Source organism: Hylobates moloch, unplaced genomic scaffold (genome assembly GCF_009828535.3).
Source record: "Hylobates moloch isolate HMO894 unplaced genomic scaffold, HMol_V3 SCAFFOLD_3, whole genome shotgun sequence".
Classification (NCBI taxonomy): Eukaryota; Metazoa; Chordata; class Mammalia; order Primates; family Hylobatidae; genus Hylobates; species Hylobates moloch.
Genome location: NW_026652278.1, coordinates 150958289 through 150984241, shown reverse-complemented (window position 1 = coordinate 150984241; position 25953 = coordinate 150958289). Strand labels below are relative to the sequence as shown.

Below are 25953 nucleotides of genomic sequence, written 5' to 3'. Positions count from 1 at the left end.
TATATAGTGGGAATCATTAGAGTGTTTTGGATAACAGAAGGAATGATCAGAGGATTTAAGTCTATAACATTGATTTATTCATTTATCATGGAATTTTATTCTCATTTTTATAAAAGGATATTAGCTGGAGTGCAGTGGCATGATCTCAGCATACTGTGGCCTTGATCTCCCAGGCTCAGGTGATTCTCCAACCTCAGCCTTCCAGTAGCTAAGATTACAGACACATGCCACAACATCCGGCTAATTTTTCTATTTTCAGTAGAGACAGAGTTTTGCTATATTGCCCAGACTGGTCTCGAACTTCTAGACGTAAGCAATCTGCCCGCCTCAGCCTCCCCAAGTTCTGGGATGACAGGCATGAGCCACTGTTAGCCGTCTTTGATCCAAAAGGGAATATTAACATAATGGAAGTTTTGTGCAACATGGAGAAATTGTTTTTATCAATTATCAGGATGCATTTAAATCTACTTGTACTCATACTCCAGTTTCACAGCCTACTGAATATAACAAGTCATAACAGAAATTCAGCACTTCAACTCAAATATCCTTTAGACTACTCTACTGGGGCTAGTAACATCAGCATTCCATCTATCTATCCATTTATTTATTTATCTGTGACTCTGGGAAAACATGATTCTTTACTTTCCAGGGAGTTTTATTTTGTGATATGAGATATACTTAGTTGCATATTTTACTCTTCCCCGAGGAAGAAGCTAGACTGATTAAAATCTTGCCTACAGTATTCCCAAGAATGTCATTTTTGGTTTGCTCTTCTCACAGTGTTGTGCACACACCTAAAGAAATACTTGGTGATTGATATTTTTTTTTATAAAGTGTGGCTTTTCCCCCATGATTTACATGCAATAGTTTAATTCTGGTTTGTTTCTGTTGTAACTTAAAATTGGTCCCCAAGTAATATTTCATTATTGCTGATATTGGTAACAACGATGAGGGTAGGTTCCAAACTTTTTTGTGTTTTTTTAATACATTAAACCCAAAGTACAGGGCAGTGTATATCCTGTTGCAATACAGTAAACTGTATACAGATCAGAGTTATATAAATCTGCTAAGACTGAGTTTACATATTTCTATACATTTTATCTATTTCCATCAAAGTTAGAACAATTTCAGGCTTCCACTGATTTTGTGATAATGTGATAAAGTGATATTTAGCCTAATCAGGTCTGTGGTCAGGCAGAGACCCATATTTATAATTACATGTTGTTGTTTGTGACTTATATCTTGTGAGACATCTAATTGTTTGAAGTCGAATACAGTTGCATTCACCTAAAGCATTAATTTTGGATTTTTATCATTTGCAAACCTACATAGTGACCTAGGTGTGCGGATATTTCTGACAGCACAAAAGCTCACCTGTAACTTCTCTTAAGTGTGACGGATACAGGTAAAATGGCAAATGCAAAATGTAATGCGAATTGTTTCTATCAGCCTCAATTCATGTGTAATTACACATGTATGTACTGTAAATTACTGGACTACAATGTTTTGAAGGGAAGAATTGTAACTAAGTTTTAGTTCCTAGCCTCAACTTCTTCAGGGCCCTGCAGATAGTTGTAAGAAAATAATGGTATTTGCTATATATAACAGGACTCATTGCTCTTCACTGGTTCCTTTCTTTAAATTCTTCTCAAGGTTTGGCTTATTTTAGAAATTGAGACAGGGTGTTGTAGAAGATTTTATTTATAGTCACGACTTCATTTACCACCTGCACATGAATGACTTTTGTATTTATAACTCCACCCCAGATACCTCTTCTGAATACAATACCTATATAGCCAATGGCTCCATTAACTTATCACTAGAATATCTCAATGATTCTAGCCAAATTCTATGGCTTCACCATAGCCAAAACTGTACCAATGAATCAGGAACACTGAGAGGGTGCTTCTCACCTCAGTGAAGGTTTGCTTCGCCAACTGTTTTTCAAGCTAGAAACCTTATAATCCTGATGATGGTCTGCTTATAAAATGAGCTGCCCTCATCATGTCCACTCTATCACATTTATTAATACCTCTGAAATTAATCAACTTTGCTCTCCTTACAGCACCACTGTGCTAGTTCAAAGTATCATCAAGGCAGATCTCCTCTTAATGCTAATAACCTCCTACCTAGTTTAAGAGGTTACGAAACATATCTTTATGTAACCTCCTAACTAGTTAGGTTACTAAACATATCATTATCCGTTTTAACCAATACCATCATTACACTCAAGCCATAGAGATCAAATGAAAATGTGAATCTGAGCATGTCAATTTTCTTCTTTTAACTCTCAAAGCTTTCTCATGACTTACAGAATAAAAATGCAAACCTTTATCTTTATTCAGAATTCTGTATCAGGTGGCCAATTTGGGTTTATTTTCCATGTGCTCTCCTTTTTATTTTTTAATTTACAAAAACCTCTTAGAAATTTCTCAAGAATGCTGTGACCAGTGCAACTTCAAGTCTTTACAAATATATTCTTTACTTCCATGACTGTAATCTATAATTTTTCCGTTTGGTAATTTTACCTGGCCTTCAGTTCACAGCTCAAGTGTAACATCCTCAAATGGGCCTTCATTAAGCTTAGGACTGAAGCAGGTGCTCTAGTCACATGGCTTCATAGTTTCCTATGGTTTTTCTTCATAGCTGTCATCACAGTTTGCAATTTAAACTTGGCATTTTTAAACAACTCTGTTTATTATATGTGGCTTTAAATTTCCTGTGGCCTGGGACTCTATCTGTTGTATCCACCATCGAATTTTTGGCTCCAATTAATTACCTGGAATCGACAAATATGTGTTCACTGGTAAATATTTTGCCTGAAAAAATTCTTGGACTGTTATTGGCTTGGAACATGTTCACAGCTACCTACATGCCATATATCCGTAAAATTAATGACTGCGGTCCTGAAATTGGGCGTGTGGACTCTCAAATGACCTACAAAATGATGATTATTATATTGTGCCAGGTCAGAATGTAATAAAGTGATTTTCTCTTTTCTCTCATATTGTTTCTTCCTAAAATCACTGCTTTATCTCTTTTTATATCAGCATAGAACCATATGTGCTTATATGGTTCTGTAAAAGTTATCATTTTGTATCTGATCTATTTCTATTTAATTTTCAAAAGGGAAATATTTTGTTTAAAAAAGAAGAGGGAAAGAAGATGGGGAGTTGAGAAGGAATTTTTTAAATGCACGCTACAAGTTTTGTATGCTATTACTTGATTAATATTCTTGTGAGATATTCTCCTTGATAATCAGATCCCAAACCAATTTTCTACATGAACTACGCAGCAAAGGTCATAATAAATGTCCTCAAAGCTCTACTTCTATCTCACAGTAGTAAAAGAAGGGCAGTGCATTGTGACGCAGATTTGCTGCAATGTTCACCCTAGTTCTCTAGCAGACAGTTTCCAATGAATATCATTATCCTGCTCATAAAAAGAAGCACACCTAGTAATGGGCGAAAAACTACCTACAGTAAGATGAAAAGCCCTCCCAGCTAGGAAACCCAACCACCTGACATCTGAATGTTTGGAAATTACCAACAGGTGCAAGGAAGCAAGACAATAAGGATATTAAATTACAGTAAGGAATCAGGAAGAGAGAGAGTTTCGTATTACCACTGCGAGATGTTGAACTGAGCTTGGTATTTAACAAATATTATATATTTCAGAGCAATAATAAAATATGGAAGGCTATGGAAATGAGTATACTTTCTAGAAACATTATCAAGAAAAAATCTTAAGGGTAGCTCTCTAAAAAGAATACAGTAAATGAGGCAGTTTCATATTATTATGGGCTTTCAAAAAAAGTATTGAAGAGAAAATGTATGTAGTTTATACCATTTGATGTATATTAGATATTTTGCTAATTATTTTACTTACTAAGACATTTTTCTGATATGAAGTCGAGAGTCTCAAAGATAGATTCAAGTTTAATTTATAAGTGATCCTCAATTAAATACATTTGTATAATCTAATGTGTACTAAATAATAAACCTCAAGGATTTTTAAGGAGTAACTTTTGACATCTCAAGGATAATACAATTTAGACTTAAAAATCTAGGATAATATAACGTTCTGAAGGATCTTGGTAATCTATTTGACTTTTGAATGAACAATAAACATACAAGAGGCAGACTTACCTTGTTTCCATATGATTTCAAGAGGTATATCAAGATGGGCAGTCCGTATGTAATATTTTGTTATTGCCAGCATTCATTAGGTTTCTATCATTCCATAAGAATATTAATTTTGAAGTCAATGTCCTTTATTGATTTTTAAGAAATCAGTGATCACTTATTACTTATTTTAAACTGAAACTCTATTCCTGTCTAAAATAATAGTGTATTATTCTGATATTTAAAATGTTACAATCGTTTTGGATGACGATACAAATTATAAACTCTGGACAAAATGTAAAATAAAACTACTTGAGGGCTCTGAAGAGGGAATAAACACAGATTCTGGAGAAGAGTTAAACCTTAAATAAAATGAATCACGTGAATATGTTTCCCGTTTTAGGACACCTGTGACTGGGTAGCCAAAATAACAATAGAATCAAGCTGTATTTCTGGCTGGAAGAACCAGAGAAAGGAGCCTGGAGAACCAAGGTCACTAAAACTATCAAGAAACCTTGGAAAGGAGAAAGCACCAAGGAAGAAGTTTACTCAGATTGTATGCATGTGTAGGGTAAACAGAAAGTCTGATTTGAGATCTGAGTTCCTACTTACCAAAGGTATGGCAGGATTTTTGCTCTACTGTAGATTTCGCTAGACAAAAACATCAACTTCCTTCAGAAAAACATAAAACAATTCAGAATACCCACAATGCAACATTCACAAAGTTGAGGATATAATCCCAAATTACCCAACATAAGAAAAGCCAGGTAAGTAGAATCTTTATCAAGGAAAAAAAATAAATCAACAGACTTCAAAATAACCTATGTTGATGTTATCCAGATGAGGAATTTAAAGGAGATCCTAGTATTTGTCATCAAGGAAAATGAATTAAATATTGAAAAATATTATCAAAGAAATAGAAACAATTTAAAATATTTTAAAAAGGAAAATTTTTAATGGAAAAATGAAATTTCTGAAATAAAATATTTAGAGCCAGAGTGTAATGGGAGAAACATATGTCAGACAAAAGTTTCAGTAAGTTTGAACATAGATTATTTGTGATAATATCATCCAATCTAAAAACAAGGGAGAAAAATTAATAAAATCGTTGGAGCCCCTGGAAGCTGTGAATATTTTGTCTCCTGTAGGTTTTGATTGTTTTATTCATTCATTTATCTATAAATAGGCCATTGAAGGACCAAAAAAGAAAAATGAGAGAATTGAACAAATTAAATGTTTCTATAAACAATTGATGATATTCCAATATATGAACAAAAACAGACTTACAGCTTCAAGAATCTCAAGTCTAAACTGAAATAATTAGGAACACGCACACACACCTACACACACATACACACCCCTACACACACACACACACACACACACATACACACCCCTACACACACACACACACACACACACACACACCCCAAGCACATAAGGTTAAACTACTAAAAAACCAACAACTCTTGAAATCAATTGGAGAAAACAATACATGTTAAATATAAAGAAGCAATGATTCTATTAATCTCTGAGTTACCTGAAGAAACTATGTAGGCCAAAAGAGAGGGGAAAAACATTTGACGTTTTTAAAAAAATAAATAAAATGGAGGCTGGGCACGGTGGCTCACGCCTGTAATCCCAGCACTTTGGGAGGCAGAGGTGGGCAGATCATGAGGTCAGGTGATTGAGACCATCCTGGTGAACACGGTGAAACCCTGTCTCTACTAAAAATGCAAAAAAGCCAGGCGTGATGGCGGGCACCTGTAGTCCCAGCTACTCGGGAGGCTGAGGTAGGAGAATGGCGTGAACCCGGGAGGCGGAGCTTGCAGTGAGCCGAGATGGCGCCACTGGTCCGTCTCAAAATATATATATATATATATAATAATAAAATAATAAATATAAATAAATAAAATGAAATAGGCAAATTTGAATAAAGAATGTCTAAATAATTTTTACCATAAAACACTATGAGAAAAAGGTTAAATTTTGACATGGATTAATTATAATAATTTCAGAAAAATTTTATTTCAGAAAAATAATGAACATGACGTTATAATATATTTATACACTGTAATAAGACCTAAAGCACTCCAGATGAGATGGACTACCTGTCATTGGTGAAGCCACTGAAATTTATGGAACAGAACCAAGTGGACGTGGGGGTGGTGTGTTGAGACAAGAGCAGTTGAGCAGTTGCATGACCTTTGTTCTCAGAAAGGCAGCTCTGGACAAACTTTCTGCTTTATGCTCCTGGGCCAGAACAGTTCTTGTAACCAAAGCTAAGATAAACCAGCAAGAAATCCCCACTCCCCATAGCAAGTTGTTTGAAAGAAACATCTGACAGCGACTTCTAGTTTGGGACTTGGAAACCACTCAATCAGAGCTCAACTACTGTGACTAATTTGAATCTTTTATTTGCATAAACAGACCTGATTAAGAACAGTGGCAGAAACTTTCTCTATTTAGGCCAGACTCTTTGTTCTTTGGAGAGCACACTTTCACTTGTCCTCGCCCTCTTCAATCTGCAGATTTTTTTTTTTATAGAAAATATATCTCTTCCTTTTTCCTCCAAAAATCTCAGAATCTTTTCTTAACAATCCCAATCAGAATAAAACACACTTTTTAAAAAGTGATAGGTAAATTTGAAAATTGATATGGAAACACATAAACTTACAACTTAAAATCAAGAAAGTGAATTTAGAATAGAAGAACGAAGTTGGAGAAAAAAACACTACATATGAGTTTAAGATAGAAAGTTACAGTAATCAAAGCTCTAGGTTCACAGACGTTTTCTGAAAGGAAGCATATAATAAATACTTTAGATTTTGCATGTCATCTGTACTCTTCACAGTTACTCCACTCTGTCATTGTAGCAGGAAAGCAACATGGACAAATGCATAAACAAATAAGTTTATTTTCTGATACAACCTTATTTACAAAAATTGGCAGCAGACCCAATTTGCTTATGGGCCATAGTTTGCTGCTCTTGATTAAGACTGTGGAATTGACAAAAGAATAGACTACAGGTTGGTGAAAAATGTACAGACTCCAGAATAGACCCACTCATATATAGTCAGCTAATTTTCAACACAGATGCTAAAGCAATTTGTTGGTAAACATTTGGTAGTAGTGTCTCTATGTAGTTACATTTGCTTTTCCTAAGTAATGGTGTTGAATATCACTTGTCTTTCAAGGACTTTATTGAAATATCTGGTCAGATCTATTTTTTGGTGAAAATTTAAAGAGACTGACAAGGCAAATATTTGATGTAGATATGGAGCAACTGGAACTCTACACATTGATGGTAGGAATGTAAACTATTCACTGTTTTAAAAAATGTTTAGGCAATTTCTTAAAATATTAAATAAACACCTACTGTATAAGCTAGCAATTCTACACCTAGCTACTTACCCAAGGGACATAGAAAAGCTCTGAAACAAGCACAATAGGGATGAATGTCAAAACCATTACACTGACTGAAAGAAGCCAGATGCATATAAATTTCTAGAAAATGTGATGTGATCTATAGTGACAGAAGGACAAGCAGTTGCTTACGACTCAGGCTAGAAGGAGGGTGGTTTGTAATGAGAAATAAGGGATTTTTTAGGGGCACAAGACATGTTCTACATCTTGTGTGGTGGTGGTTTTATAGTAGTAAACAAAAATAAAATTCCTAACATTTTTCATTTTAAATGGATGTAGCTTCCATAATAAATATATTATTTCTATGCAAATATAGTTTAGGAAGATGGTAATAACGTAATTTGATGCAACATAGATAAACATTTTTGCAGTTATTTCTAAGGTAGTATTTGAAAGAACTCTTGAGTAGCAATCCAACAACTCATAGTGGAATAAAATTTGTTGTTCTAAAATTGTGAGTCTGGACTTTATTGATTTCATTGGTAATAAAGAAGGTCCATTTGTGTAACAGTATGTATCCAGGAAACAAATTCAGGAAACAAATCACGGTATAGTCTTTCCATGGTATTCACAGGGGATTGGTTCTAGGACACCTCATGAATACCAAAATCCATGGATCCTCAGTGCCTTATATAAAATAGTGTAGTATTCGCATATAATCTATGCACATTCTCCTATATATTTTAAATCACTTCTACATTACTTATACTACCTAATACAATGTATGTGCTATGTAAATAGTTGTTACACTATATTGTTTAGGAAATAATGGCAAGAGAAATAAAGTTTGTCCATGTTTAGTATATATACAACTATCCACATTTTTTCTGAATACTTTTGACACATAGTTGAATTTGTAGATTCAGAACCTAGAAAGAGAGGTGGTTGACTATAATTTGGAAAAGGAACATTTAATGTAAAGAATATTTAGCTTGTAACAGGAAATTGGACTATTATTAACCAGTAATGTAATTGGTTACAAGGACAAAGAAACTCAAAGTAATACAGCAGAAGCAGTTACACAGAAAGAGCGGTGGGATCTTATAGAACAAGATCTTACAGAACAACAATCTGATGGCAAGAATTTTCTGACCTAGAATGGCAGATAAAGACAATAGAGTATTATGACAATTGTGTGATTAAAAAAAACACAGTTCAATTTTATCTTACATGAGAACTTTATCTTAATTGATTAACAGCCAGTCTTAGTTCTTGATATAGTTTGAATATTTATCCCTTTCATATCTCATGTTAAAGGAAAACAGACTGTTAATACAGTTATTTATTTATAGTACTGCCATAAGCAGAACAGATAGACATTTAATAGCACAACATCTGATTTACAAATTTATGTGCAAGTGCCTTGCTTTCTAGTTGTCCTTACTTACAGCTGATTCTATTCTTATAGGCAGCCTTATATTTCTAGTTTTTTATATTAGTTTACTCAGACCAAAAATATTTATCAGTCTGTTACATGTTATTTTATGTACTGAAGTAGATAAATTGTTTGCTATTCTGGAGTAACAAAATCCTAACTGTCCTCAAGAAATCATCCAATGTAATCTGACATCTTTATGTTATACACCTGATTCTATGACATTTTTCACACACAACTCTAAACTTATTCTATAATAGTCAAGTCTCCTAAAAGGGCTCCCTATTTCCATTACTGTGTTTTATTTTAAACCTATCCTCTCATTTTCTACTTTATGTATGTTTTAGAAATTGTCACTTCATGTGCATCGATATTAATATTTGTCTGAAACATTTGTTAGAGCAGTGAATCATTAACAATATTATGCCATATACTGTAAATGTTGTTTTTTTAATTCAAACGTTAAAAAGTTCAATCATTCAATAATCTTTTATATAGAACTAATTTTCACTTAGATCTGGTCTTAATAATAGCTATTATTCTTCATCTTTAATTTATAAAGTACACCTCTGAAATGCCATCTATAATATCAAGGTGAGTTCTTTAAGAATGATTTAAAAAATAATACCAAAGTAACCTGATCAAACAAAATCAAATCATGTATTTCATTAGACAGAGCACTTGTTCATGAGTATACTAGAGAATCACCTTGTATGACCTAGAGAATGTCAACAGCAAATATCAGTCAAATAGTAAATAGAGAATTAGTGGTAAATATGGGAATGTCTTTTGAGTTGAAATAGTTTTTGAGAGTTTCTAAGACTTTTCCAATTCCACTACACCATTAACTAAATTGACCACTTATACATTTAATGAATCTCTGAAAATATGTACACTTATTAGATTATATGACCTAGAAAAAATCACTTTTTTTTTTAACAGTCTTCAATGTTTTCTTCTCCAGGATAAAAAGGTATAGACAGATGTGATGAAAATGAAACAGGTTAGTGTAGGGATGAATCACTCACAAATATTAATTTAAATAACTGCTAACAATTACCTGTTTTTAGTAACACACTAAGGTGGTTTTTTGTTTTTTGTTTTGAGATGGAGTCTTGCTCTGTCGTCCAGGCTGGAGTGCAGTGGCGCGATCTGGGCTCACTGCAACATCTGCCTCCAGGGTTCAAGCAATTCTCCTGCCTCGGCCTCCCGAGTAGCTGGGATTACAGGCACGTGACACCATGCTCAGCTAATTCGTGTGTGTGTGTGTGTGTGTGTGTGTGTGTTTCTACTAATTAGTACAAACGGGGTTTCACCATGTTGGCCAGGCTGGTCTCGAACTCCTGACCTCGAGAGCCACCTGCCTCAGCCTCCCAAAGTACTGGGATTACAGGCGTGAACCACCGGGCCCGGACAGGATTTTTTTTTTGATGATTATTGCAGGTAAGGCAGAGAGATAAATGGTAAATGAGAGATAAATAAGGGCAATTGTAAACATATCCAAGATTGGTAGAGGTGCAAATAGGAGGAAGGGGGAAAACAATTGGTCTATTAAGAATATATTTTTGACAGTTCTGAGGGAACTGTGGGAGTCAGCTTGAATTGCTCTGGTATTTTGTGAGTTTGTTTTGTGTATTTTCTCTGATTTGGAAATAATTATGATTAAAGTCATAGGCATTGAGAAGAGGAGTTAGAAAAATTCCCTAGATATATAAAATGAGAGCCTTATTAAGTTGAGCTAAGAAAACTTTACTTAAGTTTAACCAGGGTATGTCAAAACTTTCAAGTCATTGTGAGCTCCATTATCTTAAATATATAGAGTTAAATATCATAGACCTCTTTTTAGATACTTTTCTCTGGAAAACATCCTTCTCCTCTTTTAAAACACGTTATCAATATCATGAGTGATGTGGAAAAGATGAATAGTTAAAAATCCACGGATAAGTCATAATTGTGTTTTTAGAGAAAAGCATTTCCACATTTATTTCAGTTCCTGTCATATTAAATTGAATTGTTTTTATTTTCAAATTAATGCATTCATACTCCTTGCTAGAGCTAAATACCTTAACTCTTAGTCAGAAATTGCTCTTGGGTGATTTGTTTTATTTTCTTCACTTATTAGTTTGACAGTCAAAGTTTGGAAATTTTATTGTCTTTCATACTTCTTAAACTAATAGTCACCCCCTAGAAAATAATTTTCTCCCACTTTCTCCATATCAGATGGCATGGGACTACTAGGTGGGTCAGACCAAGTGTAATTGAGGCAAGAAAGAAATATTATTGGGTAAATCTTGCACATATCATGCTGGATAGGTATGTATTCATCTGTGGGCAGTAATTAAATCTAGAAAAATGATTAATGCATTTACTAAACAACTATTTATAGACAGGCATCCATGTATCAGGTATCAGACATTGCTAAGTCTTCAAATCCACTGAGTTTTTAACACTTACAGAATATCTCAATTCAGAGCAGCGTCATTTCAAGTATTTAATAGCCACATGTGGTTTGAGACTACCATATTAGATAGCACAGCTGCAAAGGTATATGGATCTGAATTTCCTGTTATGATCAAATACTTATTTTTTGAATCAGATCACTAAAATGCTGTATCTTTTCAAATGACTCCTATCACCCTGAGGTGAAAGTGTAAGAATTATATCATTGCATTCAAAGTTTTACATTGACTAACTCCTGTTAATTTCTTGACTCTAATCATCTGTCACTTTCCTTTTTATCTGTATTTCTCCAGGCACACTGCCTTTCTTCCTTCTTTTCAAATACGTTACATTTTTACCATCTCATGACCTTAACCTGCTATTTCCTCTGTTTAGAATACTCTTTCTTCAGATTTTTCTTTACATAAGTTGCTATTCACATCATTCACATCTTTGCTAAAACGTCCAATCATTACAGAAGATTTTCACAAATTACTTCATCTATATTACCAAACATCTCTCAATCCATGTCCAATATTCTGTCTTTTCCCACTACTCCCATTAACGTTACACTGCACCATTTTTCTTCTTTGTACTGTAATCATCACTGATTTCACATTTTTAAAAAATTATTTTTGTATTTCAGTAGGTTTTTGGGGAACAAGTGTGTTTGATTACATGAATAAGTTCCTCAGTGGTGATTTCTGAGATTTTGGTGCACTCATCACCCAAGAAGTGCATACTGTATCCAATGCAGTCTTTTATCCCTCACCACCCCCACCCTTTCCCCCAGTCCCCAAAGTTCAATGTATCATTCTTATACTTTTGCATCCTCATAGCTTAACTCTCACATATAAGTGAGAACATATAATGTTTGGCTTTCCTTTCCTGAGTTACTTCACTTAGAATAATAGCCTCCAATTCCATCCAGGTTGCTGAGAACGCCATTTTTTCATTCCTTTTAATGGTTGAGTCGTATTCTATGGTGTGTGTGTGTGTGTATACATATACACACACACATATACATATATGTGTATATATGTATATACACGCATATACAAATATTCCTGTATACACATATATACACATATACATATATATGTGTATATATGTAATAATAATAAAAACATGTACATAAGTAGGTGAAATCCATTTAATGATCTATTTTTCCTAACTAAACACAGTATATTTGTATACACATGTGTATACACGTACATATATGATGTGATATATATAAAATATATGATATATATCACATTTTCACACACACATAGATATATCACATTTTCTTTATCTACTCATTGATGGACATTTGAGCTGATTCCATATTTTTGCAACTCCAAATTGTCCTACTATAAACATGCATTTGCAAGTTTCTTTTTCATATAATGACTTCTTTTCCTCTGGGTAGATATCTAGTAGTGGGATTGTTGGATCAAACTGTGGATCTACTTTTAGTTCTTTAAGGAATCTCCACACTGCTTTCCATAGTGGTTGTACTAGTTTACATTCCCACCAGCAGTGTAGAAGTGTTCCCTGTTCACTGTATTCCCACGAACATCTATTACTTTTTGATTTTTTGATTATGGCCTTTCTTGCAGACATGAAATGTTATCACATTGTGGTTTTGATTTGTATTTCCCTGACAATTAGTGATGTTGGGCATTTTTCCATAAGCTTGTTGGCCATTTGCACATCTTCTTTTGACAATTGTCTATTCCTGTCCTTAGACCACTCTTTGATGAGATTGTTTATTTCTTGCTGATTTATTTGAGTTTTTTGTAGATTCTGGATATCAGTTCTTTTTCAGATGTACAGGTTGTGAAGATTTTCTCCCACCCTCTGGGTTGTCTGTTAACTCTGCTGATTATTTCTTTTGCTATGCAGAAGCTTTTTAGTTTAATTAAGTCCCATCTATTTATCATTGTTTTTGTTGCATTTGCTTTTGGGTTCTTGGTCATGATGTCTTTGCCTAAGCCAATGTCTAGAAGGGTTTTTCCAATGCTATCTTCCATAATCTTTATGGTTTCAGGCCTTAGATTTAAGTCCTTGATCCATCTTGAGTTGATTGTTGTATAAGGTAAGAGATGAGGATCCCATTACATTCTTCTACATGTGGCTTGCCAATTATCACAGAACCATTTCTTGAATAGGGTATCCTTTCCCCACTTTATGTTTTTGTTTGCTTTGTCAAATATCAGTTGGCTATAAGTATTTGGCTTTAGTTCTGGGTTCTCTATTCTGTTCCATTGGCCTATGTGCCTATTTCTTATACCAGTACCATCCTATTTTGGTGACTATGGCCTTATAGTATAGTTTGAAGTTGGGTAATGTGATGTCTCCAGATTTGTTCTTTTTGCTTAGTCTTGCTTTGGCTATGTGGGTTCTTTTTTTGGTTCCATATTAATTTTAGGATTGTTGTTTCTAGTTCTGTGAAGAATGATGGTGATATTTTGATTGGAATTGCATTAAATTTGTATATTGCTTTTGGCATTGTGGTCATTTTAACAATATTGAATCTACCCATCCATGAGCATAGGATTTGTCTCCATTTTTTCATGTTGTCTATGATTTCTTTCAGCAGTGTTTAGTAGTTTTCCTTGTAGAGGCCTTTCATATCCATGGCTAGGTATATTCCTAAGTATTTTATTTCATTTTTTTGCAGCTATTTAAAAAGGGGTTGTGTTCTTTATTTGATTCTCAGTTTGGTAGCTGTTGGTGTAAAACAGAGCCACTGATTTGTGTACATTAATTTTGTGTCCTAAAACTGCAGAATTCATTTACCATTTCTGGCAGCTTTTCGATTGAGTCTTTAGGGTTTTCTTGGTGTACAATAATATCATCAGCAAACAGCAACAGTTTGACTTTCTCTTTACCAATGTAGATGCCCTTTATTTATTTCTCTTGTCTAATTGCTCTGGCTAGGACTTCCAGTATTATTAATATGTTGAAAAGAAGTGATAAAAGTCATTCCTTGTCTTGTTCCCCTCTCAGGGGGAATGCTTTCAACTTTTCCCTATTCAGTATAATGTTGGCTGTATGTTTGTCATAGATAGCTTTTATTATCTTAAGGTATGTCCCTTCTATGCTGATTTTGCTTAGAGTTTTAATCATAAAGGAATGCTGGATTTTGCCAAATGCTTTTTCTGTGTCTTTTGAGATGATCATGTGATTTTTGTTTTTAGTTATGTTTATGTGGTATATCACATTTATTGACTTCTGTATGTTTAACCATCCCTGCATCCCTGATATGAAACCCACTTGATCATGGTTGATTGTCTTTTTGATATGCTATTGGATTTGCTTTACTAGTATTTTGTTGAGGATTTTTGCATCTATGTTCATCAGGGATATTGGTCTGTAGTTTTCTTTTTTGTTATGTCCTTCCCTGGTTTTCATATTAGAGTGATACTGGCTTCATAGAATGGTGTAGGAAGAATTCTCTCTTTTTCTGTCTTCTGGAATGGTGTCAATAGGATTGGTACCAATTCTTCTTTGAATGTCAGACAGAATTCAGGAAATCTGCCTGGTTTTGCACTTTTTTTTTGGTATTTTTTTATTACCATTTCAGTCTCACTGCTTGGTACTGGTCTGTTCAGAGTTTCTATATTTTCCTGGTTTAATCTAAGAGGGTTGTGTATTTCCAGAAATTTATCCATCTCCTCTGTGTTTTCAAGTTTATGTCCATAAACATGTTCATAGAAGCCTTGAATAGTCTTTTGTATCATTGTGGTATCAGTTGTAATATCTCCCATTTGTTTCTAACTAAGCTTATTTGGATCTTCTCTCTTTTCTCGGTTAATCTCACTAATGGTCCATCAATTTTATTTGTCTTTTCAAAGTACTAGCTTTTTGTTTTATTTATCTTTTGTATTTTTTTGTTTCAATTCCATTTAGTTCTGCTCTGATCTTCATTATTTCTTTTCTTCTGCTGGGTTTGGGTTTGGATTGTTCTTGTTTTTCCAGTTCCATGAAATGTGGCCTTACATTTCTATTCGTGCTCTTTCAGACTTTTTGATGTAGGCATTTATTGCTATGAAGTTTCCTCTTAGTACTGCTTTTGCTCTATCCCAGGGGTTTCAGTAGGTTGTTTCACTATTATTGTTCAGTTCAAAGAATTTTTAAACTTTCATCTTGATTTCATTCTTTAGCCAATGATCATAGGAGCAGTTATTTAGTTTCCATATATTTGCATGGTTTTGAGGGTTCCTTCTGGAGTTGATTTCCAGTTGTTTTCCACTGTGGTCTGAGAGAGTACTTAATATCATTTCAATTTACTTAAATTTACTGAGACTTATTTTGTGGCCTATCATATGGTCTCTCTTAGAGAATGTTCCATGTGCTGATAAATAGAAGGTATATTCTGCAGTTGTTGGACAGAATGTTCTGTAAATATCTGTTAAGTCCATTTGTTGTAGGATGTAGTTTAAGTTCATTGTTTCTTTGTTGGCTTTCTGTCTTGATGACCTGTTTAGTGCTGTCAGTGAAGTATTAAAGTCCCCCACTACTATTGTGTTGCCATCTCTCTCATTTCTTAGGTCTAGTAGTAATTGTTTTATAAATTTGGGGCTCCAGTGTTAGGTACATCTATATTCTGAATTGTGATATTTTGCTGTTGAACTAGTCCTTTTACTATTATATAATGTACCTCTTTGTCTTTTTTTTAACTGCTTTTGCTTTAAAGTTTGTTTTGTCTGATATAAGAATAGCTACTCATGTTCACTTTTGGTGTCTGTTTGCAGGGAATATCTTTTTCCACCCATTTACCTTAAGTTTATGTGAGTCCTTAGGTGTTAAGTGAGTATCTTGAAGACAGCAGAAACTTGGCTGGAGAATTCTTATCCATTCTGCCGTTCTATATCATTTAAGTGGAGCATTTAGGACATTTGCATTCAATGTTAGCATTGAGATGTGAGGTAGGATTCTATTCGTTATGCTATTGTATGCCTGAATACCTTGTTTTATATTTGTGTTATTGTTATACAGGTCCTGTGACATTTATGCTTTAAAGAGGTTCTATTTTTGGTATATTTTGAGAATTTGTTTCAAGATTTAGAGCTCTTTTAGCAGTTCTTGTGGTGCTGATGGGTAGTGACAATTTATCTCAGCATTTGTTTGTCTGGAAAAGACTCTTTTTTTCACTTATGAAGCTTAGTTTCACTGGATACAAAACTCTTGGCTGATAATTGTTTTGTTTAAGGAAGCTAAAAATAGGACCCTGATCCCTTCTAGCTTGTAGAGTTTCTGCTGAGAAATCTGCACTTAATGTGATAGGTTTTCCTTTATAGGTTATCTGATGCTTTTGCCTCACAGTTCTTAAGATTCTTTCCTTCATCTTGACTTTAGATAACCTGATGACTACGTGCCTAAGTGATGATGTTCTTGCAATGAATTTCTCAGATGTTCTTTGAACTTCTTTTATTTGGTTGTCTAGATGTCTAGCAAGGGCTGGAAAGTCTCCTTCAGTTATTTCCTTGAATACATCTTCCAAACTTTTAGATTTCTCTTCTTCCTTGGGAACACAAATTATTCTTAGGTTTGGACATTTAACATAGTCTCAAACTTCTTGGAGGCTTTGCTCATTTTTTTAAATCTATTTTTTCCCCTGTCTTTGACACATTGGGTTAATTCAAAAACCTTGTCTTTGAGCTCTGAAGTTTTCTCTTCTGCTTGTTCAATTCTATTGCTGAGAATTTTCAGTGCATTTTGCATTTCTCTAAGTGTGTCCTTCATTTTCAGAAGTGATTTTTTTATTTATGCTATCTATTTCACTGAAGAATTTTCCTTTCATATCCTGTATCATGTTTTTGATTCCTTTAAGTTGGAATGGAATGGAATTTAATGGAATTTCTTCACATTTCTCTGGTGCCTCCTTGATTAGCTTAATAATCGACCTTCTGAATTCTTTTTCTGGTAATTCAGAGCTTTTTATCTTGGCTTGCATCCATTGCTGGTGAGCTGGTATGATCTTTTGGGGTTGTTAAAGAACCTTTTTTTCTCACATCCCTAGAATTGTTTTTCTGGTTCCTTCTCATTTGGGTAGACTAGGTCAGAGGGAAGAGCTGGAATTCAAGGGCTGCTGTTCAGGTTCTTTCATCCCATGGGGTGCTCCCTTGATGTGGTGCTTTCCTGCTTCCCCTAGAAATGGAGCTTCCTGAGAGCCAAACTATGACTGTTTTTGCTCTTCTGAGTCTAGCCACCCAGCAGAGCTGCTGGACTCCTGGCTGGTACTGGGGAGTGTCTGCAAAGAGTCCCGCGATGTGATCTATCTTGTGATCTTGCAGCTGTGGATACCAGCATCTTCTCTGGTGGAGGAAGCAGAATAATGAAGGGCACTCTGTGAGGGTCCTCAGTTGTGTGTTTGTTCAGTGTACTTGTTTTGTGTTGGTTGGCCTCCAATCAGGAGGTAGTGTTTTCAAGAACGTATAAGCTGTGGTCCTATAGGCAGGATGCAAACTTGCCCTAGGAATACTTGGTTAAGTATTCAGGTTTCTAAGGCAGTGAGCAAGGCCATAGATTTCCTAAGAGATTATGGCCTTTGTCTTCAGCTACCAGAGCAGGTAGAGAAAGACCACCAGATGAGGGCAGGGATAGGTGTATCTGAGCTCAGCCTCTTCTTGGGCAGGGCTTTCTGCAACTGCTATGGAGGTGTTGTTCCCAGTCCAATGGAGTTATATTCCCAGGAGGATTATGGCTGCCTCTGCTGAGTTATACAGGTGGCCAGGGAAGTGGGGGAAAGCTGGCAATCATAGGCCTCACACCGCTTCCAGGCAGCCCATGGTCCTAACAGCCGAACTCACTCCCACCATGCCCTCCCAACAGCACTGAGTCTATTTCCAGGAGCCAGTGACCAGGGCTGAGAACTGGCTCCAGACCACGAGCCTCTCTGTTGAGAAAGCAAGGAAACTCACAGTTTTTTGGCATCTCAGGAAGCCTGCAGTGGTGATCCAGTTCCTTCGAAGGGTCTGTGGATTCTCTTGGCTTTCCTGGTATGTTCCTGTGGTAGTTCTTGGAGCAAAGATGCATGATGTGAGTCTCCACACACTGCTCTGTCCATCCAAGCGAGAGCTGCAAGCTAGTCCTGCTTCCTATCTGCCATCTTAATCCCTCATTCCACGTTTTTCAGATTAGAATTTACATTCCATAAATAAGATTATCTATTTTGTCTACTGGTGAATCTCCAGTACCAGGCATAGCATCTGTCTCATGGTAGGTGCTCAATAATGTTTACAGAGTTGGTGAATGAATTACCCAAACACACACATACACACACACACTCTCACACAATACCTACATATATGTAGACACACATATACATCTTTAAGTAAAACTGTAACCTTTAATACGTGAGGTATTTATCTATAATGCAGGTGAATACACACATACACACACACACACAACCACACACACAAAAATTACGCACAAATCTGTGGGGTCTGGAAAACTGTCCCAAAAGCATAATGTCCAAAGGCTAAATAAAAAATGAAAATATGCAAAATGTGTAGCTAGATACAAACTAGCTAAGTATTAACCTTCTTTCATCACACAATATTATATAGTAGTTTTTAAAAATATGAGTAAGGTTCTCTATCATTTGTACAAAGTAGTAAACAATACTTTTTTCACAGATTATTATAAATATTAGAATTTCTGAATCTGAAATGCTAGAGCATGATCTTGTTTTTAAAGAATACATTTGACTGTATTACATATTAACAACTTTTGATACTGGTGTGCTGATGCAGAGCATTTATTTACTTCTTAGGATTTTGTGTTTTCATTTTCTATTTTTCTTTAAGTGCTGAGTTCATTTTTGAAAAGTTTTCTCCGAGTTTGCTGAAGAAATTGCATTTCATCCACATCCATTAAAATAAAATGCCCTCCTGTTGTGGTGTGGATGGTGAGCACTGGATGCCGTTTATTTGCCGTGAGTTTGGTTGGCACCCCAGCTGGCATATAGCGACACTGTGGAGTTTTCCATTTCTTCATTGGTACGGTGTCCAGAGCCCCAAGAAAACAACAGAATTTGACTTTCTTTCATTCATTCTTTCTTTTTTCTTTTCTTTTCTTTCTTTTGAAACAAGAGTCTCACTTTGTCGCCAGGGCTGGAGTGCAGTGGTATGTTCACAGCTCACTGCAACCTCCGCCTCCTGGCCTCAAGCAATTCTCCTGCATCGGCCTCCTGAGTAGCTGGGATTACAGGCACCCACCACCACACCCAGCTAATTTTTTTGTATTTTTAGTAGAGACAGGGTTTCACCATGTTAGTTGGGCTGGCCTCGAACTCCTAACTTCGTGATTCGCCCATTTTGGCTTCCCAAAGTGCTGGGATTACAGGCGTGAGCCACCGTGCCCGGCCAGAATTCGACTTTCTAAACAATAAACAACATCAACCCTATTGACTTTATTTTCCCTTAAATTATATTGACTGTTGTGATTCCATCAGATTTATACACTCTTTTCTTTCCCTATTTTGCAGCAACAAATTGCAAAGCGCTTTTGTTTTGTTCATTTTCGTTTGGTTTGGTTAAGGCTTATTGCCACACTGGTGCAGCTATGGAGACTGTCTGGATGGCTTGGAATGGTTTATTGCTTATGGTAAAATTTGCCTGATTTCTTACAGACAGCTTTTGGAAACCTTTTATTATATAGTTGTTTACATACCTATAAATCTATAATTTAAAGACATGTACTTGAAACTTGTATTTGTTTCATAAGCATCTTCCTGTAATCCACTATAAAACTGAAATTAAATACAGAGAATGTTTTAATAATTTTTAACTCAAAATTTGTCAAACATTTTTAATAGGTTTTTTTTAATAAAAAGAAAGGAATTTAAGACCAGGCAGTAGTCTACCTCTTTTAAAATTTATTCACAAAACCCTTTAGCTGCACTGTTGCTATTAGCTGCCTGTTCTAAAATGATAGTATTTTTATTGAAACACAAATAAACTTTTCTGTAATATTTTATGGAATATGAAGAGACATTAATTGTCTGACTTGTTTAACTTGGCGTTGTTAGTTTTTATTAATAAAACGCGCTGGGGCCTTTAAAAAAAACAAATAACTTTTGTGCTTGAAAGACTACCAATAAGGAAATAAAAATACAAACCATAACTGGGAGAAATATTTGCAAGTTATATATTTGAGAAAATAAGTATATCTGGATATTAATAGTGAAAAGATTAATAATACAATTAAAAATTAACCAAATATTTGAACAGGAATTTTGCCACAGAAAACATATGTATGTTTGATAAACACTTAAAAAGATGTTCAACATTATTATTCATTAGGGAAATGCACATCATAAGGAAAATCATACCACTCAAATGGCAGTAATAAAGAGGACAAGCAATAACAGGTGTGGTGAAGAGGGGGAAAAGCTGGAACTCATCCAGTTCTTAGGAATGCAACATGGTGCAACCATTTTGGGAAAGTATTTGACAGTTTTATAAAAAGTAAAATATGTTTATCATACCACCTTGTGATCTCACTCCTAGGTATTTGCTCAAGGGAAAAGAAAATATAGTCTGCACAGCCACATACATGTAAATATTTACAGCCACATTGTTGATAATAGCCAAAAGCTGGAAATAATCCACTTGTACGTCAACTGGTGAATGCATAAACAAAATGTATCTACTGGGTTGAATAATATCTCCTCAAAAAATCCATGTTCATTTGGAACCTTAGAATGTGATTTCCTTTGGAAATTGGGTCTTTGCATATGTAATTACTTAAAATGAAGTCATACTCGATTAAAGTAGGCCCTAATCTAATGACTGGTCTCTTCATAAGAAGAGCAAACACAAGAGACACAGAGACAAACAGGAAGAATACCATAAGATGATGGAGACAGTGATTGGAATGATGCCTTTGCAAGCCAAGAAACGCCCAAGGATTAACAGGAGCTAGAAGAAACTAGGAAGGAGTAAGGAAGGATTTTCCCCTTGGACCATCAAAGAGAGTGTGGCTCTACTGATGCTTAGATTTCAAACGTCTAGCTTTCAGAAACTGTGGAGAATAAAATTCTGTTTTCTTAAGCCACCAAATTTTTGTACATTTTTATGGCAGCCCTAGAAAACTAATAAAATGGAATACAATGGAACACTATTGAGCATAAGAAGGAATAAACTACTGATATATAATAAACCATGGATGAATTCCAAAATATAATGCTAATAGAAGCCAGACTCGAGAGATCATATATTCTATGATTCTATTTACATGAAACATCTGCTGCTAGAGGCAGAAAGAGTAAAGATTAGTGTTTTCCTGGGGTTGCCAGTGAGAAGGACTGTCTACAAATGGTCAGCAAAAAGCTCTTTGATGTAATGGAAATGCTTTCCAACTAGATTGCTCTGATGATTGTACAACTCTGTAAATTTACTAATAATTGTTGAATAGTATACTTAAATGAGTAAATTTTATTGTATGTCTATTATACTTTAATAAAATTCTTTTTAATAGACAGAGGAAAAAAATGATGTTGCAAAGAATGGTGATGGGAGCAATTAAAGTGAAATTCTTGTAGCCCTCAAGAATGCAAACATTAGCAATGGATTCAGAAAAAAAAAAGAACATGAACATCTACACTTTTTATCGTGGACATAGTTCCAGTTTTATTCTTATCTTTAAAAATATATTTTGTTGGCCAGGCACGGTGGCTCACGCCTGTAATCCCAACACTTTGGGAGGCCGAGGCGGGCAGATCGCAAGGTCAGGAGATCGAGACCATCCTGGCTAAGATGGTGAAACCCCGTCTCTACTAAAAATACAAAATATTAGCTGGGCGTGGTGGCAGGCACCTGTACTCCCAGCTACTTGGGGAGCTGAGGCAGGAGAATCGCTTGAACCCAGGAGGTGGAGCTTGCAGTGAGCTGAGATTATGCCACTGCACTCAAGCCTGGGTGACAGCACAAGACTCCATCTAATATATATATATATATATAGTTTTTTATATGCATCCTATAATAGGTGCAATAGATTGGAGAATTATTTAAAAGCAATTACATGTCTGAATCTGCTTATGTGAGCACATAACTCTAATTCCAATGATTTCTAGCCCAGAGGCTTCAGGTTCCCATAGTGCATTGAAAAGAATAATGGATATTCTCAAAGTACTTTCATTTCAATAAGCACAACAGAAATAACAAGGTACACTTTACACTTTACTTTTACATCTTTATTTACTTTTGTTTGCAATTATATTTACTTCATGCTGAGACACATTTTCTTGGTGATCAGAGTTTCCATATGATATATGCTACGATTCATAGAAAACTATTAAATTATTACTTGACACATGCTATTGTTCAAAGATATGCTTTAGTACCTAATACCTTATATAAAAATAATGAAACAGAGCTTATGATGGTTAATAATTTGAAATTAGTTTGTTCTCACATTGCTATAAAAAACTACCTGAGACTGGGCAATTTATAAAGAAAAGAGGTTTAATTGACTAGCAGTTCTGCAGGCTATATAGAAAGCATGGCTGGCTAGCCTCAGGAAACTTAAAATCACAGCAGAATGGAAAAGGGGAAGCAAGCACATTTTCACATGGTGGCAGGAGATAGAGAGAGATAGAGTGAAGAGGAAAGTGCTACACACTTTTAAACAACCAAATCTCCTGAGAACTCTACCACAAAAAGAGCAAGGGGGAAGTCTGCCCCCATGATTCAGTCGCCCTTCTGCCAGGCCTCTCCTGCAACACGTGGGGCTTACAATTCAACATGAGATTTGGGTGGGGACACAGAGCCAAACTAGATCAGTAACCATTGGCTCAACTTTTATTTACGTATTCTATTTTTCAAGATTTTTCTTATGGAGAAAGAATAAATTTTTTTCATGAGAAAGAAAGATCTCCCAGAGGTCAAGAGATCTCAGAAGTTATGTGTCATTTCTAGTGAATTTCAATGTAAGGTTTATAATTTTTCTTTAATATACATATTTGAAGTTGCTTGTTTGCTTTATTTTGTTTCTTGTATTTGATATCTTCTTAAACAATATTCTGTATTCTTCAGAGTGTCAGTTAATAGCCACAAAAGGAATGACGGTTATCTGTAGAGGTTTTGCTTACTCATGATAATACTAAATTCAGCAATGTCACTGAATCATTGATACATATTCACACATTGTTTAATATATCAAGTGTGTTGAACATATACAGAAAAAGAAAAGAATTGATGAGCAATAAATACAGTATTGGCAACATACTTGGACCAACAAAATTATAGAAACTGTTTATTAATGTATTTTAACTAATAAACATAACTAACAGCATTTATATTTAGTATATATATTTTCAAATGTATGAATGCAAGTAAGGGCCCTAATTAATCTGTATAAATAAAATGATTTATAAGCAATCTAAGCAAGACTTATATAACACAATTTTTTGGATGAAAACTTGCAGGATACAAACTAAAAATTATATGTTTTCACGTTCAGTGTTTTATCTTAAAAATGAAAAGACATTATTTTCAGGTACTACCAAATTACTATTACATATGGTTTTGTGTAGGATTTACATAAAACATGCAAATATAAGGCAATAAGTTAAACAATATTTAAATATACTTGTGAAAAAAATCGTGAAATGACTTTTATAGCTTTCAATACAAAGAGAAATCAAGAGTGTGTTTTAGCCATTTTTATTATTTTGGACAGAGGCCTTCCATTTATTATATGCTTATTTGCTGGAAAATCTGGAGCATAATAAAATCTGCGAAGTGTGAGGAGACTGCTCTGAGTGGTAAAAGTAATCACACGTCAAGTTGGCTAGATAAACAGAATGGGTTTCCTTCAGGTTATCAGTGTTAAATATGAAGCATGATTTACATAGAATCTCAATGTCCTTTGTCTTTGGGTCTTGTCTATATGATATGTGGCTGTTCTTCAAAATAGCTACTGGATTCTTGCTTACTTTTACCAATCATCTTCTTCCAATGCAATCTATAAATTTGACCCAAATACAAACTTCACTCTATCAAGGCATGCCCTTCTTCAACTCTACATTTTAGGTATATTGATACACAGTACATATGCCTGTATTAGGCCAGTGCAGTAAAAACTCAATTCAGTTTTATAAAGATACATATTGGCCACATAATGTTAATGTGCTGGCACTGTATATAATAATTTTTAGGAAACTCAATTGTACAACAGCATTTTAAGCATTTCAATCAGAATTCATAATATTAAATAAAATAAACAAGCTTCTATTGTTAAAAAAAAGGGGTTCCTTAAAAACATAAACACAGAATTACCATATTATTCAGCAATTCTACTTCTGGGCATATAGACAAAAGAATTGAAAATAAGGACTAAAACAGATATTTGTACAACAATGTACAGAGTAGCATTATGCACAATAACCATAAGGTGGAAACAATCCAAATGTCTATTCCCAAATAAAAAGATATACAAAATATGATATGTACCTACAATTGATTATTATTCAGCCTTAGGAAGCAATACATTTCCAATACATGCTACAACACAGATAAAACTTGAGGACATTATGATAAGTGAAATAAACAAGACACAAAAAGATATTATGTGATTCCATTTATATGAGGTACCTAGAATAGTGAAATTCATAGAGACAGAGAGAACAGTGGTTACCAGTGGCTAGAGGGAGGGAGTATGAGGAGTTATTGTTTCATGGATACAGCGTTAGTGTGCAATGATGAAAAATTTCTGGACATGTATAGTGGTAATGATTGCACACCACTGAGAATGTACTGCATATCAATGAACCGTATACTTAAAATTGATAAAATGTTACACTGTAAGTTATGAATATTTTACAATAATAAAACTTAATTTGCCAACCTGAGTTTTACTTCCTTTTCACTTCCTGCTTCTTGGATCTTCCCTAGGCTAAAATAAGGGATTTTTAAAAATGGAACTCAAATAGCATGAAGGAGAAGTTGTTTTATTATAGTTAGATGTAGGAAAGATTTAAGCTGGAGGTTTCAAAGATTTTAGATAATCTGTACTGTAACCATGGCTTTGCCCCTTCATTTCCTCCACATGTCTCACACTATCTAGTCTAAGTAGAACACAGAGTGATCCAAAGACTACGTTCCAAGCTGGGCATGATAGAAACTGGGATCTTAAAATAGAACCCAGTCTTGCCACAAAAATTTCATAAGAAAGGCCAAACATTCATTATAATATATACTAGATTACCAAACAATTTGTATAACATTAATAAAGTGACTTTTTAAAATTGTAACTCACATTCTATTATATTTAAACTCAGAGAATATATGTTGCCAGATATCATGCTTGTAGAATTTTCAATGATTTTTTTAAATTTATGAATTATCTCATAATGCAATTTAATGCTGCAGTAGTGAGGGCTGTTCTGCACATAATAGCAACACAATTAGAGAACATTACATACAACAGTTTCTATACACATAGGAAGGCCGTTTTGTAAAAGCATTCTATTAATAAAGTAGAAATCAGCTACTCAGGAGACTGTGGCAGGAGAATCGGTTGAACCCGGGAGGCAGAGGTTGCGATAAGCTGAGATTACGCCACTGCACGCCAACCTGGGTGACACAGCGAGAC

At 34.7% G+C, this 25953-nt stretch overlaps 1 pseudogene; it reads right to left on the bottom strand.

Moving 5' to 3' along the window:
- The window catches only part of LOC116481288 (bifunctional methylenetetrahydrofolate dehydrogenase/cyclohydrolase, mitochondrial-like), a 28786-nt pseudogene extending 13694 nt beyond the window's left edge, over window positions 1-15092 (bottom strand).
- Window positions 15093-25953: the final 10861 nt, after the last annotated feature.